Source organism: Aulostomus chinensis, chromosome 11, assembly GCF_037954235.1.
Source record: "Aulostomus chinensis isolate RoL2024-O1b breed Wild chromosome 11, RoL_Achi_v1.0, whole genome shotgun sequence".
Taxonomy (NCBI): domain Eukaryota; kingdom Metazoa; phylum Chordata; class Actinopteri; order Syngnathiformes; family Aulostomidae; genus Aulostomus; species Aulostomus chinensis.
Genome location: NC_141330.1, coordinates 29,614,133 through 29,630,491, shown reverse-complemented (window position 1 = coordinate 29,630,491; position 16,359 = coordinate 29,614,133). Strand labels below are relative to the sequence as shown.

General features: G+C 44.6%; 1 pseudogene; it reads left to right on the top strand.

Annotated features, from left to right (window-relative positions):
• Nucleotides 1-297: 297 nt before the first annotated feature.
• LOC147253952 (uncharacterized) lies at nt 298-2,407 on the top strand (annotated as a pseudogene).
• The last annotated feature ends 13,952 nt before the right edge of the window (nt 2,408-16,359 follow it).

The window sequence follows — 16,359 nt, the reverse complement described above, 5'->3', positions numbered from 1 at the left end:
CTCAGGAGTGAGGCATCAGGACCCGCTATCACAAAATCCAAAACACGGCCACCACATAGTACATCTAACATGACACTGCGCAGCCACAAACAAGCGCCAACACAATGCCCCTTGCTGCAAATGGGAGAGGGCAGAGGTGACAAATACAAACCTCTTGCGTTAGGTGATGTACAATCAGTCGTTGATAAAATGCCTCCACCAGCAGAGGGAGGTGGACTCTGGTTGACTAAATTAGATATGTTAACCGCCGGACAGAAACTAGCACTCGGTGATTTCAGAGCTGTAGCATCCCGCTGCATGTCCCGACATGACTTGAAAGACATTGAACTAGACGCTGACACTAGTGAAGACCCTGATGACATGCCACTAACAATAGTCATAGACCCCTTAGGGCAAGCTATTAGGAGCAAAGTTCCACTCCCTTACACAGCCGTCATTCCTAAACTAACCTGGACCTCGTCCCAGCATCCTCGAGAATACATAACTCAGTCTAAAGATGAGTGGACCACACACACCGGGTGCCACCCCGGGAAGGCTGGGGTTCAACAGGAATGGTTTCGCAAAGCTGTGTTGGATGGAGTACCTGAATCGGTAAGAGAAAACATGATGAGTAACCCTGACTTACCAGGAAGTGATTCTAACATATGGGAAAAGCATCTTGTGCACCACCTGCAGAGAGCCAAAGATGAGGCGAACAAAGAAGAAAATTCAGTAAGAGATCTTCAAACACAATTCCTGAAGCTGCAGCTGGGAGAGGCGAGACAAAAGGTAAATGACAAAAAGAAAAAAGAAACTGTGATGCATAAACAAATGATGTCTAGCAGTTTGCAGAAAATGGCTGGGGAACTGTGTCCCGGCTGCCCCCCTGGACCAGAGACACCAGATCCGTTCCCAGTACCCCTGTGGACCCCCCAACCGAGACCGCATGGTCCACCAAGGGGACCAGCTGCCCAATGGCGAGCTCAGAACTCGTGGGGAGGATACAGGGGAGGAGCTCGAGGTGGAAGGGGCTGGGCGAGAGGTGGAGGAGGCCGTGGGAGACTGCCTCGGGGCAGCAGGCGGGAGGTGAGGGCTACATGTGTGGACAACTTTGGACACTGGGCAAGAGAATGTCACACGCAGGGACCTGCACCACGTGGGCATGGAGGTAGTGGCGGACCACCCAGAGGAATGAGGACCCCTGATCCTCAGGCAGCACCGGTCCAGGATGGACAATATCCCCTGATAGGAGGGGACGAGTGGGAGGAGCCCGGCACCTGTCAACAACAGTGACACACCCCACAGAGAAACCCAGATGACATAGGTAAGGCAGATCCTATGTTGTCTCTAAGGGTGTTGGATGACGACCTGTCATTTTTGGTCGACACGGGAGCCACACTCTCAACTCTAAACTCTGAACCACCACAAGAGACTATCTCCTCGAGAAACAGTGAACATTGTGGGCTTCTCTGGGATTGGACAGAAACTGCCTGTCACAATACCACTGAAAACCCAATTAGGTAAACAGACTCTTTTGCATCCATTTGTTGTCTCTCCTGGTGTACCTGTTAACCTGTTGGGGTGAGATCTTCTCATCAAACTAGGAGCCTCCATCCTGTGCAGTCCGGATGGACTCACTGTGACTCTACCAGATGGAACATGCCTCTGATGTAATCCTAACACCCACGGAGCAGGGCAGTACCTTCTCAAGCCACTGGAGGACGAGCTGGTGGACATCTATTGGGGTATGTTACAGCCTGAAACCCCCCTATGTAATAGCCTCCTGTCTGCCTACCTGCAGTGGAAACCCTGGATCTCCCTACTCGAGCCCTACGTCCCTCCACCCGACCCACCTCATGTTACCCTTTTCTACAACCGAATGAGTAATGAGTGGTATCAGGAAGAATTCGAAGCACACCTGGAAGGTAAACAATGGCAAATCACTTCACAAAATATTTATGCTGGTCCAGAGGGTGTAGCCACAGCCACAATCCTCTCCAAGGAACAGATGGGATGGTATCGTATGCAGGACGAAGCAGTTCCACACGTTTCCCTCGCATTACATCCTAATCATCAAGCTAAAGATCTTGGCCCGATGGTCAAAAAGGCCACAGCAGCCACCGATTGGATAACGACTCAGATACCTGCTGTCTCGTTCTCACCCACCAGCAAAACCTACTGCATTAACCTAAAAGTAACAGACACAGTTGCACTACAACATGATCGCGTTCCCAGAAACCACGGTAGGGAAAAGATGGACCACCCGTCAGTGGAAGAGATGCTATCTACCCTCCCTGAGGAATTGTGGTCCCAAGGGCCCATGGATGTTGGGCTCACTGATTGTCAACCTGTTACATTTTCTGTGGTAGACAGCACTCCCTTATGGATCAGACAATATCCCACAAACCAGGAGCAGAAGCAGGGATAGCTGACACTATTGCAGGTCTCATCAAATCCGGGGTATTAGAACCATCCACCTCCGCATGAAATACTCCCATACTCCCGGTCAAAAAACAAGAGACAGGTAAATATCGCATGGCACATGATCTAAGAGCTATAAATGAAATTCTAACCACAGCCACCATTCCTGTGCCCAACCTCTATGTGGCACTCACTAATTTGGGACCGCACCAACCATGGTTCACATGCATTGATTTGGCTGACGCTTTTTTCTGCTTACCACTAGCAGACGAATGCAGAGACATTTTCTCCTTTACCTACAGAGGACAACAGTGGCGATACACCAGGGTACCACAAGGATTTGCGCTGTCACCAGGACTATTCAATCAGGTACTAAAACAAGCCCTGGACGGTTGTCCGCTTCCTCTGGACACCACTCTAATCCAGTATGTAGATGATCTTCTCATTGCAGCACCGACACCAGCAGCGTGCCTGGCCGCAATAAAGGCTGTCCTCATCCAATTGGCTGGACCCGGTTTTAAGGTCAGTACAAACAAACTCCAAGCGGTCAGGACGCAAGTTACCTTTTTGGGCAGAGTACTGTCGCGAAAAGGAGCTGGCATGTCGCCTGCACATAAATCTACCATTCTGCATCACCCAAAGCCCATGACTGTAACGGAAATGTTGTCGTTTCTCGGTCTGACTGGGTACAGTCGCAATTACATTCCTGAATATACGGGCACGACACAGGCTCTCCATAACTTGATTAAAGAGCATGGCATGCGTAACCTCAATGCTAAACTAAGTTGGACCAAAGACACCGAGTCAGTCTTCATACAACTCAAACAGAAACTAGCACAGGCCGCAGACCCGGCCCGACCCGACTACCAGTCTCCATTTTTCCTCAACGTTTCTGAAACAGAAGGAGCGATTAACGGTGTTCTGTTTCAGAAAAAAGGGGGAGAAAGGAGCATACTCATGTACATCAGCATAATGCTAGACTCCATGGAAAAACAACACCCAAAATGCACACAACATGCAGCAGGGGTAGCAAAACTGATTCAAAAAACAGCACACATAGTGATGGGACACCCCCTAAGGGTACTCACGTCACATAGCATGATAGCATATGTCAACTCCCAGACATTCACCCTGACATCACTAAGGCAACAGAGACTCAGTAAAATACTGGAAGCACCAAACATCACATTCACCCATGAAGGAATCAACATGGCGGACTGTATGGGAACCGGACCACCACATGAGTGTGAAATTGTTGGGTGAAATAAAGTGTTGATTTGTCTAAAGCAGACAACTCCGGTTGATCTCTTCTCATCAACGGACCGGTGAAGTCGGCGTAGTTCAACACTACTTAGCTATAACTACTACTAGTTACTTAGCTATAACTAAGAGCTACTTACTATAACTACTAGCTACTTAGCTATAACTACTACTAGTTACTTAGCTATAACTAAGAGCTACTTACTATAAGTACTAGCTACTTAGCTATAACTACTACTAGCTACTTACTATAACTACTACTAGCTACTTACTATAACTACTACTAGCTATTTAGTTATAACTTCTAGCTACTTAGTTACAACTACTACTGGCTACTAATCAACATGAATCCAGTTTAAATACAGGTAGTCCCATTTTAAACATTGACAACCTAGAGTTTATACACACACACACACACATATATACATACACATATGCACACAGATATACATATACATATATAAACATATATATGTATCGGTATATATAGGTATGTGTATATATGTATACCAAAATATACACCTATATATATATATATATATATATATATATATATATATATACACACACCCCTCTCTCTCTCTCTCTCTCTCTCTCTCTCTTCCAAGTGAATGCAACACGCTTCCGTAGTATATACTACGGAAGCGTGTTGCATTCACTTGGGGAAAAAAGAAACTGCGGTTTTTCTGAGTAATTTATTTTTTGGTTTGTTTTTCGGGGTAATTATTTCTGGTTTTCTGTGTGATTTTTTTCACGTGTTTTTTTCCAGAATAATTTTCTTTTCTTTTTTTCAGACTAATCTTTTTCCCCGAGTTTCAAGAGCATCTGAAACAATCGAATACATTCCTTTATTGAGAGCTCGATTTAATGGAAGCAAACACGGCCAGCCTGTGTGGTTGACTTTGACCTGGGTCTTGGACACTGGGGTTAGTTCTGTCTTTCAGTCACATAGATGGTATTTCCATTAGTTTGTTGACTTTACGCAGGCACCTGAGGACTTTGCGGTTGTTCAGAAGGAAAGCTCATTCAGATCTCCTCGACATAGCGATGTTTGTCCAGGATCAGTTGGACATATATGGCATGATCCATGGATACAAGATGATGCATTTGAAATGTATTCAGGCTGGCTACGTGGTGACCCAAGAGACGATCAGGAGGCTGCTGAAAATATTGGATCCGTGCGGCTAAGGCGCCGGAATCGCCTTCGGCGGCGTATGTACCGGAATCCTGGTCCAAACTTTTTGTGGCACATTGACTCCTACGATAAACTCAAACCGTACGGGACCTGCATCAATGGTGCAATAGATGGTTTTCACGAATGGTGATATGGCTCCATGCCTACTCTACAAATAGTGATCCCAAGATAATCGCGCAGTACTTCATTGATGAGGTGTCATCAAGGAATGGAACTGCTGCCCGAATTCATTCGGACCTCAGAAGCGAGAACTGTTACATTTAACAAATGCAGATGTTCTTGAGGCACGATCATCTGGACAACTTTTCGCACAGATGTTATCTGTATGGATGGAGCAATCACAGCCAAAGGATAGGGATGAACCTTTTTCAAGACTTAAAAGACTCAGACTACTTTTCTGGTGACTTCCCAGACAGAAGTCTCATTCAGTTCACATGTCTAGAAATAATGGAGGTAAGAGCTGCAATAACCTTTGTTGTGTTTTGTTTTTTTCCAATAGTGCTGATGTGTATCAAGTCAGAATAATACTGCGACACCTGGTGAGTGCATATATCCAGATCCTGTGTAGTGACTTAGTTTTAGTGTGGTTCTAATATCATACCGTTGGCCTACTGATGAGTGAAAAAGAGCACACTCCATGTATCAAAACCTTACTAAGTAGGACAATATTATCAGCAGTAGCTATACATTCAAAGAACTTCATATGAAAAGCAGGGGTGGAAGTAATTAATTACAAATACTCAAGTTACTGTATTTAAGTAGTTTTCTGGGGTACTTGTACTTTTATGAGTATAATTTCAAGTCTGTGGTTTTACTTTTACTTAAATACTCCTTAATTAAGTTACTTTTAAAATCAAGGTTGAGTACTGAGTACAATTTTAATTAAAATCCAAAACTTTCATCGGCATTTCTGTAGCCAATAAGGTGATCTGATCACAAACTGACCAATGAAAACCAGGATACACGGACGAAAAACTAAACAAAACAAAAAAGGATGCCAGTGATTGATCTTCAATTGATTTTGCGCTAAGAATTTTCTACAATTCTACAATTCTACAATCCTACAATTTCATTTAGCAGACGCTTTTGTCCAAAGCGACGTACAACACAAGCAAGAATTCAGACTTAAGGAAAAACCCATAGTAGCGCAAAAGTGCTTCAGTTGTGATTTGGTCACAGGTACTGCCATCTAGTGGCAGAAGAATTGTCGCCCCCCCCCCCCTTTTTTTTTTGGACAAACATACAACATCACACAACACAGTTAGTGCTACATAGTCACTAAGTGCTGGGTCTTGGACCCTCTGACTTATTCTACCCCACAGGACAAAGAGGAGCAGAGTCAGGTTCAGTGCCTCAGTGCTCTCTGAACAATTGAGTCTTCAATTGTCTCTTAAAAGTAGAAAGGGACTCAGCAGAACGCACAGAGTTCGGTAGTTCGTTCCACCATTTGGGAACAACAGAAGAGAAGAGTCTGGCTAGAGATTTGGAGCAGCGCTGGGCTGGAAGCACCAGGCGTCTTTGGCATGCAGAGCGTAGTGGGCGAGAAGGAGAGCAGACCTGGATCAGGGATTCCAGGTAGGCTGGAGCCGTTCTTGTGATTGTTTTGTAAGCCAAGAGAAGTGCCTTGAATTTGATTCTGGCTGCCACTGGAAGCCAGTGAAGAGAAACCAGCAGCGGGGTGACATGTGACAATTTTTACCAGCTAAAAATGGATATTAAGTACACTGTATATTCGGTACCTAATCAAGTATCGTGGCAGTAACTGCACCTCATCTAACTTGATTTTGTCTGGCAGAGACATTTATTGATTCAGGAAATAAAAACTTCAAATGAAAAAAATGAAACTTCAAAAAATCTAAATTAGGGAAAACACTTGTTTTGTATCTTATCAATTATTAATGATTAATAGCATTTTAACTATTGGTAAAGTAAAATACAAGTAAGTTTGTAACCCCAGCCTGGAGAGGTCATGTGACATCATTGGTTAAAAGTAACTAATACTCTGAGTACATTTTTGGACAAATACTTTTTACTTTTACTTAAGTATTTTTATTTAACACCAGTAATTTTACTTGTAACTGAGTAATAGTTTAGCAATGTAACAGTACTTGTACTTGAGTAGAGATTTTCAGTATTCTTTCCACCCCTGATGAAAAGTATAAAGTCCACTAAAATGTTCCCTGGAAGTGTTTGATGTTGTTGCTTGCAGAATGCAGTGAATTATTGCAGATATTTAAGTTGATGCTGATTTGAACTCAATTCCTGGCTTGTCAAGTGATCAGAATATCGACTACAGTTGGCACACGTGTGAGCTGATTTTCTCACTTTTATCTAGAGAGAACTGCAGGAAGTTGTTCACCTCTGGAACACTCACAGAATTCGCCCATGCAGAAATGCTGTGTCTCCAGGTGGGCGCCCAGTGATGGTGCACACCCTACCCCAACCTTTTGGTGCCAGAGAGTACCTGAAAGAGGTATCCCAGCAAAAGACAGAAGTCTGCAAAGAGGAATGCCTTCAGAGAGGACCGATGCCCTGTGATGATACCTGTTTGACATTTGCTGCCTCGCCATGCTTCTCCAGACGAAGCCATTGAGCTTTGTATGTTCTCAGGTGCTTACATACGAGCTCAGATTTACCGATCACAACCTGCTCGACTGGCTCACATGACCGGATGTAAGCCTCCACATGAAGGTAGAAAATCTTCTGGACCATGAATTTCACTGTAAAATGGCACTGTGTTTAAACAGTGAACACAGGACATCTTCCATTTGTGCACCATATTTCTATTCATTGTGGAAAAATCGCACAACAAAACGAGTGCTGGCAGTCCAATAGCTGCATCTGAAATATCACAGCCTACATTTTGTGAACACATGGAAAATCTTGGGTGCATTACAAAAAGAGCAGCCAACAAAAGGACAGTCATTATGGATTATAAATGAAAGGGTTTATCTCTTGTCCTTAACGATGTGTATGCTTCATTTCTAATGCAGCTCTTCCAGACGTGTCGCCTACCAAGCAGTGGAACCTTTTTTTCTTTTGATATGTTGTTGTTGTTTATTGTGGCGTGAGGACAAGACCTTCTTGTTTTGTTTTGTGTCTCTCTGGCTGCAAATTCTGTACACAGTAACTCCCTAACAATTACATGTACAAATATGGTAAATATGTGTGTCTAAAATCACTTGGTGATCATCAGGTCGTCTCTCAAACATGTAAACATATCATATAAGTAACATATAACATGTATGAACACATCTTACGAAATGACAGGATGAAAGTCACACAAATGTATGTTGAAATGCAGTTGTCATGAAACTTTCAGCAAATGAAACAAATGATTATCTTTTATAGTAGGGAATGCGTCTCTGCTTGAGTTTACATTTGATAACCTGAACATTTCACAACAGCACCATAACAAAAGGAACAGGTCTAGTTTTATGATTGTGGGGGGAAACATGCTGTTGACTGTAGTACTTTTTCAAATTTGATACCGCCAGTAGGTGGCACTGCTGCACTGCTCTGTACCACCTCTGCTTCTAACATACAAAGTCCAGTCATCCAGTCAGGCTCCTTCATCCCTGACAGAGTTCCTAGTCCCCTATGATCCAGCTAGAACCCTTCACTCCCAGGATGCAGGGTTCCTGCTGGTTCCTAGAATTCTAACAGTAGAATGGGAGCCAGAGCCTTCAGCTATCAGGCTCCTTCATCCTGACAGAGCTCCTAGTCCCCTATGATCCAGCTAGAACCCTTCACTCCCAGGATGCAGGGTTCCTGCTGGTTCCTAGAGTTCTAACAGTAGAATGGAGCCAGAGCCTTCAGCTATCAGGCTCCCCTCCTGTGGAACCGTCTCCCAGTTTCAGTCCAGGACCCAGACCCCCTCTCTATGTTTAAGAGCAGACTTAAGACCTCCTTGTTGATCAGGCTTATAGTTAGGACTGCTTAGGCTGGCCCTTAGATCTGCTGCTATAGGCTCAGACTGCTGGGATCTCCCATGATGCACTGGGCTTCTCCCTCCTCCTCCTGTCCTCATACGTGTTACTAACTCCTCTTCTTTTCCCCTCATCCCAGATCCTGGTGCTGCTGGAGGAGGCTCCAGACCTGAAGAGGCTCCAGTTGCCACCCGTAGCTCCACCTGCTCACGTCCCTGTCTGTCCATCAGTCTCTCCTCCTTTCTCTCTTTATCTCTGTCCCTCTCTTTCCTTCTGTCTCTCTGTCTTCCTCCATTCTCTGTCTTTGTCTCTGTCCATCAGTCTCTCCTCCTTTCTCTCTCTTTATCTCTGTCCCTCTCTTTCCTTCTGTCTGTTTGTCTTCCTCCATTCTCTGTCTTTGTCTCTGTCCATCAGTCCCTCCTCCTTTCTCTCTCTTTATCTCTATCTCTCTCCCTCTCTTTCCTTCTGTCTCTCTGTCTTCCTCCATTCTCTGTCTTTGTCTGTCCATCAATCTCTCCTCCTTTCTCTCTCTTTATCTCTGTCCCTCTCTTTCCGTCTGTCTCTCTGTCTTCCTCCATTCTCTGTCTTTGTCTCTGTCCATCAGTCTCTCCTCCTTTCTCTCTCTTTATCTGTCCCTCTCTTTCCTTCTGTCTCTCTGTCTTCCTCCATTCTCTGTCTTTGTCTCTGTCCATCAGTCTCTCCTCCTTTCTTTCTCTTTATCTCTGTCCCTCTCTCTCCTTCTGTCTCTCTGTCTTTGTCTCTGTCCATCAGTCTCCTCCTTTCTCTCTCTTTATCTCTGTCCCTCTCTCTCCTTCTGTCTCTCTGTCTTTGTCTCTGTCCATCAGTCTCCTCCTTTCTCTCTCTTTATCTCTGTCCCTCTCTTCTGCATAAATGTCTTCCTCCATTCTCTGTCTTTGTCTCTGTCCATCAGTCTCTCCTCCTTTCTCTCTGTCCCTCTCTTTCCTTCTGTCTCTCTGTCCTCCTCCATTCTCTGTCTTTGTCTCTGTCCATCAGTCTCTCCTCCTTTCTCTCTCTTCATCTCTGTCCCTCTCTTTCCTTCTGTCTCTCTGTCTTCCTCCATTCTCTGTCTTTGTCTCTGTCCTGCTCCCCTGCTCTCTCTCCGTCCCCACTGATCCTGGATCTGCTCCACCTTCCTGCTGGTAAAGGAAGGTTCTGGTGGCTGCTGTTGCAGGATGTGCTGCTGATGGAGAATTGTTGGGTGGAGGTTCATTGAAGGAGGGAGGTGCTGGACCTGCTCTACTTGGACAGAGTCAGGACAGAACTTTGGTTGGGGTTTGGTGCTATAGAAATAAAATTGACTTGACTTCTACTACGAGTACAGCACTTCCAGTTCCTGTCGGTCTGTGAGCGGATGTTGTTGCTACCTGTCTGTGTAGCTCCTGCTACAAGCTAACAAAAGCTCTGCACAAAGACAATACAGAGCAGAGCTCCTGAACCACATGACTCAACAGGAAAGACACAATGGGTTTGAAGAAAACAAGACAGCAACCTGAACTCAGCCTCTTCACCCAGCTACAGCAGAGTCATGGCAAGGCAAGGCAAGTTTATTTGTAGAGCACAATTCATACACATGGCAACTCAAAGTGCTTTACAGTTGCAGAAAAATCTGAAAATCACAAAAAGGCAGATAAAATCATAAAACATAAATAGAATCATTAATTTAAAGAAAAGGAGAAGAAAAGGAGAAGAAAAGGACAAGAGTGCAGATAAAATACTTTCAGCTGTCGTATGCACGACTGAACAGAGTAGTTTTCAGCCTGTTCTTAAACGTTGTCACAGTTGATGCCTGTCTCACATTTTCTGGAAGACTGTTCCAGATTTTAGCTGCAGAAAACTGGAAAGTAGCTTCACCATGTTTAGTCCTGACTCTGGGCCCCTGTAGGAGACCTCTACCTGAGGTTCTCAGAGACCTGGAGGGCTCATATGGGTCTAACATGTCAGAGATGTACTTTGGTGCTTGACCATGAAGAGACTTGTATACAAGCAGAGCTGTCTTAAAGTCTATTCTCTGAGCAACAGGAAGCCAGTGCAGAGATCTGAGCACTGGACTAATATGGTCGTATTTCCTGGTTCTAGTCAGGACTCGAGCTGTAGCGTTCTGAATGTATTGTAGTTGTTTAACAGCTTGTTTAGAGATACCAGTGAGCAGGCCGTTACAGTAGTCTAACCTACTGGAGACAAATGCATGGATTCGTCTGTCCAAGTCTGGTTCAGAAACTATACCTCTGATTTTGGCAATGTTTTTTAGATGGTAAAAGGCTGCTGATTTTACTGACTTTATGTGGCTATTAAAGTTCAGATCTGAGTCCAATATTACCCCCAGATTTCTAACCTGTTGTTTTGGTTTTAGAGAAAGGGATTCAAGGTGACTGATCACACTTTCTCTTTGCTTCTGTGGCCCAAAAACGATTAATTCCGTTTTTTCGGAGTTTAGCTGGAGAAAGTTGTTTTGCATCCACATGCTTATATGTTGGATGCAGTGGAAGAGTGAATCCACAGGTCCATGTTCACCTGCTGTCAGAGACACATAGATCTGAGTGTCGTCTGCATAGCTATGGTAGGACACATTATGGCTGCTTATTAGTTGGCCTAGTGGAAGCATGTATAGGTTGAACAAGAGGGGCCCCAAGATTGAACCTTGGGGGACACCACAGGTCATGGCCATTTTGTCTGAGCTGCAATTTCCAATTTCAACAAAGTATGTTCTCTCCTCAAGATAGGACTTGAACCACTTTAGAGCAGAACCAGAGATTCCTAGCCAATTCTCTAGCCTCTGTAAAAGGATCTCATGGTCAACTGTGTCAAAGGCAGCACTCAAGTCAAGCAGGACTAAGACTGAGACTTTGCCTTTGTCTGTGTTTAGGCGGATGTCATTTATCACCTTGATCAGAGCTGTCTCAGTGCTGTGGTGGGGCCTAAAGCCAGACTGGAAAGTATCAAAAGCATTGTTGGACAGGAGAAAGTCAGTGAGTTGTTGATAAACAACTTTTTCGAGAACTTTTCCTAGGAATGGCAGGTTTGATATGGGCCGGTAGTTGTTCAGAACCATGGCATCAAGACTGCTCTTCTTTAAAAGAGGCTTAATGACCGCAGTTTTCAGGGCCCTTGGAAATGTTCCAGTCTCTAGTGAAATCTTAACTAAATGAGTAACTTTTGGTAACAGGCTGCTCAGCACAGTCTTTACAAATCTAGTGGGTAACTCATCAAGGCAGCATGTAGATGAACTCAGACCTGAAATAATCTCTTCGACTGTTTTGTCACTGACAGGAGTGAAATGTGCCAGCTCTAGGTGTTCAGGTGGATGCTGGGCTATCATTTGTGTCTTAGAAATGATAGCTTTTTTAATATCTTGAACTTTATCACTAAAGAATTTTGCAAATTCATTGCATTTTGATATAGAAATGAATTCTAAGGGCAGTGGAACCGAAGGGTTTGTTAATCTGTTTACAGTAGCAAACAGAACTCGAGAATTACCATTCGAGTTTGTAATCACTTCAGAGAAATACCTCTCCCTAGCTCTTCGTAAAGTCTGGTTAAACATGGACAATTTTTGTTTATAAATGTCATAGTCAACCTGTAGCTTTGACTTGCGCCATTTCCGTTCGGCTCTCCGGCACCCTCTTTTTTGTGCCCTGACAGAGTCTTCATTTCTCCATGGTGCTTTTTGTCTGTCTTTAACTATTCTAACCTTAACAGGAGCAATGGTGTCCAAGACATTCAAAACACTTGATGTATACGAGTTTAACAGATCATTAACATTAGAACCAGAGGTGTTTTCAAAAGCAACCATTTCCATAAACTGTGTCCTTGTTTTGTCATTTATGAGTCTTCTCCGAACCATTGACGACCCATGTGCTGGCTTGGGTATAACAGACAGATTAAAGAAAACACAAAAATGATCTGATAATGCAATATCCATGACATTAACACCTGAAACAATAACCCCTTTTGTAATGAGCACGTCCAGTGTGTGCCCTCTGTTGTGAGTGGGTTCGTTCACATACTGAGTTAGACCAAACGTTTCAAGGACAGCACTGAGTTCTTTAGCATGTCTGTCACTGGCTACATCCACATGCACATTTAAATCACCTGTAATAACCAAACAGTCAAATTCAGTGCACACAGCTGAAAGTAATTCAGTAAAATCATCAATAAAACAGTTCTGTGGTGGCCTATAAATAGTGATATAAACTATGGTGGCTTGTTTTAACTCCAATTTGAATGACAAATACTCAAATGATGAAAAAACTCCAAACGACAATTTTTGTATAACTATATTTTCTCTGAATGTGCTACACACCCCTCCACCTCTCTTGCTCTGTCTTGTTTCAGATTCAAAGGTGTAGTGAGGTGGAGTAGACTCAATCAGGACTGCATTACCTGTATTTTTGTCAAGCCACGTCTCAGTTAAAAACATTAAATCAAGATCACGAGAAGAAATAAAATTATTAATTAAAAATGATTTGTTATTTAAAGATCTGACATTAAGCACAGCATGTTTGAGATTAGACTGAGTTTCAAAGGACTCTAAGTTCTAACAAGAGATATGGATTAGATTTCTCTGCTCATCTGTCTGTCTCTCTCTTATCTAATCTTCGTGATATTACAGTAGGTATTGTTTTTGCAGAGAAGTTCTCCTCCCTGGACATTTCTGGAGGTGGCAGGTCTCGGTGCAGTAGCTGAATCTGTGGTGTACAAGGTGAAGAGGAAGGTTCCCTAGGGGGCCCCAGTGTTGCAGATGAGCCTGTGTGACCTACAGTGCTGCAGGCGCACATACTGAGGTCTGCCTGCCAGGTAATCCACAATCCAGGACACGGGGGGGGGGGGGGGGGTATCCAGCTGCATCGCTGTCAGTTTCTCACCCAGTGGAGCCGGCCTGATGGTGCACCAGAGAAATCAAAAAACATGACCTCACAGTGCTCACATGCTTGTCCAGGTGAGCATAGACACGGTTGAGCAGATAGATGATGGCGTCCTCAACTCCGAGTCTGGGCTGGTAGGCAAAATGGAGGAGGTCCACTCGCTGTCTGACCGTGGGCCAGAGCTGATCTAGGATGAGTCTCTCCAGGGTCTTCATGATGTGCGACGTCAGTGCCACAGGTCTGTAACCCTTGGAGCCACTGGGATGCGGCGTCTTCGGCACAGGAACGAGGCATGACGTCTTCCACAGCACGGGGACCCTCTGAGGACTCAGGCTCAGGCTGGAGACATAGCTGGGGGGCACAGCCTTTGAGGACCCTGGGGACCACCCCATCCAGACCTGCCTGAGTGGAGTTTCTTCAGCTGTCTTCTTACATGATCAGGCATGATGCTGAGTGTGGAGGTGACAGGTGGGGGAGGGGTGGAGGTGTGACATTGGAGGGAGCAGTCAGCATGGGGGCCCAGGGAGGAGGTGGGAGGGGGTTGTCACTGGCAGGTGAGGAGCTGTGAGAGGGGGAAGGGAGAGAGAGTGGAGTGGGTGCTTGTTGCAGGTTGACGGTAGAAGAGTCCGTGTGTGTGTGTGTGTGTGTGTGTGGGGGGGGGGTGACAGTTTGACCCATTTGGTCTGGTCCTTCTGTTGATGCTATCTGCAATAAATTAAGGCCAAATTTCCAAAAAAGTGAACCTCCCCTTCAATCCTACTTTTGTCTATAACATCTATTAAAGTACTACTAGCCTCAAAACACATATTTGACTTTCAAGTACTAAAAGATGTACATTAAGTAGCCCAAACCGTCTCATCAGGCTGCTACTTGTGTCTCCCCTACACAACCCGCCCCCTATCATCTGATAACTATTTATCAATGATGAAGCTTGATAAATGACATCAGCCCTGTTGACCAATTATTGAGCTCACGTTCACATCCTGTCACATCTCGCTGGTTGAACAGGTGACCTGAAGGTTTCGTCAACAGGTCAGAACTTCCTCTTGTGATCCAGATATTTCTCGAGGGGCGGCACTTCATCACCAGACTGTATCAGCAGGGGTTACACACCTCACAAACACAGGTGCTGTTACGTTGTGATAAAACCAATCAGTAAGATGAATCTAAATCGACGCTGAAAACTCATGCCCTTTTTTGGTTGAAAAATGTATTTTTGAAATTAAAAAATCCAATGAAACCAGTTCCAGACTCAAGCAGAGCCTGGTTCCCAGTATATTCCAATGTTCAAGTCAGCTTTTATTAGCTACCACTTTTCATTCACCAGCCATGAACTCAGTCTGCTTCAAAAAATACAAAATCAAATACAAACATGACACATGGTACACAATAAGAAGATAAAACCCAAACTGTAAGATTCCCATCAGACTCCCCTACAAAGCTGATCATCACAAACCAGGATCGGTTCAACAATGGGGACAAAGAAAGATCCCAGAGCTGCCAAGAGACCGTTTGACAGGTGTCAGTTCTAAAACTGATGCTGACGAATATCAGAGCAGAATATGAGGTCAAATGTATCACTCCGATTCTTGCTGGCATAGAAGAACACAATAATACCAATTCTAACAATGTAGTTGAAGGCTAGTGAGATGTGACCTTGGACTACCAGATGTTTTCAGGCCATCCCAGAGTCCCATTGGTTGCTGGTGCTAGATTTGAAGAGGTTTCCTGAAGGTGTCCCAGACATTCAACCGGAACCTCCCTCCTGCTCACGACACCAGTCCACCCACCATCAGCACATTGAGCTGAGTGGGTCCTCAGCCTGGGGTCAAGAGCTCAGGAAGCTCCTGGAAGGGACTGAACTGTTAGTCAACTTAAAAACAACAGGCACTTCAGAATTGATTCTTTGTTTTTCGCTGTAACAGTGACAAGAAATTAAGTAGGAAAGATGAGTTTACAGCGACAGCTTCTTAGTGCCAAATGGGCCTGAATGTAGTTCATCTCTGTCCCAGATGACGGCGCACTTCAACAGGTCTCAGGCTGCTCTACCAGGTACTAGTCTTGACAGATGCACCAGGGCCCCTTGTAGAAGTTCTCTACATAAAGATTATCACACATTTATGCTTGTGTTGAGGAGAGCAAGTGAAGCCCAAAGCACAAACATCTTCATCCTAACGGGTATGGAGGCTACAACAATCTTGGAATGAAGCCAACAGCAGCCTTCATGTTAATTTACTGGGAGCACAGCGAGACCGCAGTCGGAAACCAACGGCTGTTCATGCAACCAGTGCCGACACCACAGTCCCACTTACAGGGTCAGTCGCTGGTAGGACAGGACACAGGAGCTCAGAACCTGCAGGTCTTACAAGTTCCTCCAGTCTCAGGATCAGTTTTACAACCTGTCAGTCCAGGAGCACTGTATTCAACAGGAGTGTTCTGATGGCTCCAGGAGCTCTGAAGAGGACTACCACCACGACTGCAGGTACTAAAACAAACAAAAGTACACTGAGGATTTTTAGCTCTTACTTCAAAATAGGAACTTTGTCACGCTCATGATCTTCTGAGTGGTGCCAGTCTTGCTGCTTGAACACAAAAACGTGAACCCTTTTTCAACTAAAACCTCGTGTTATGTAACATGCATTCATACGCCGAAACCTGCCAAACGCTTGTGCATTCTCCTTGCTGCTGGCTC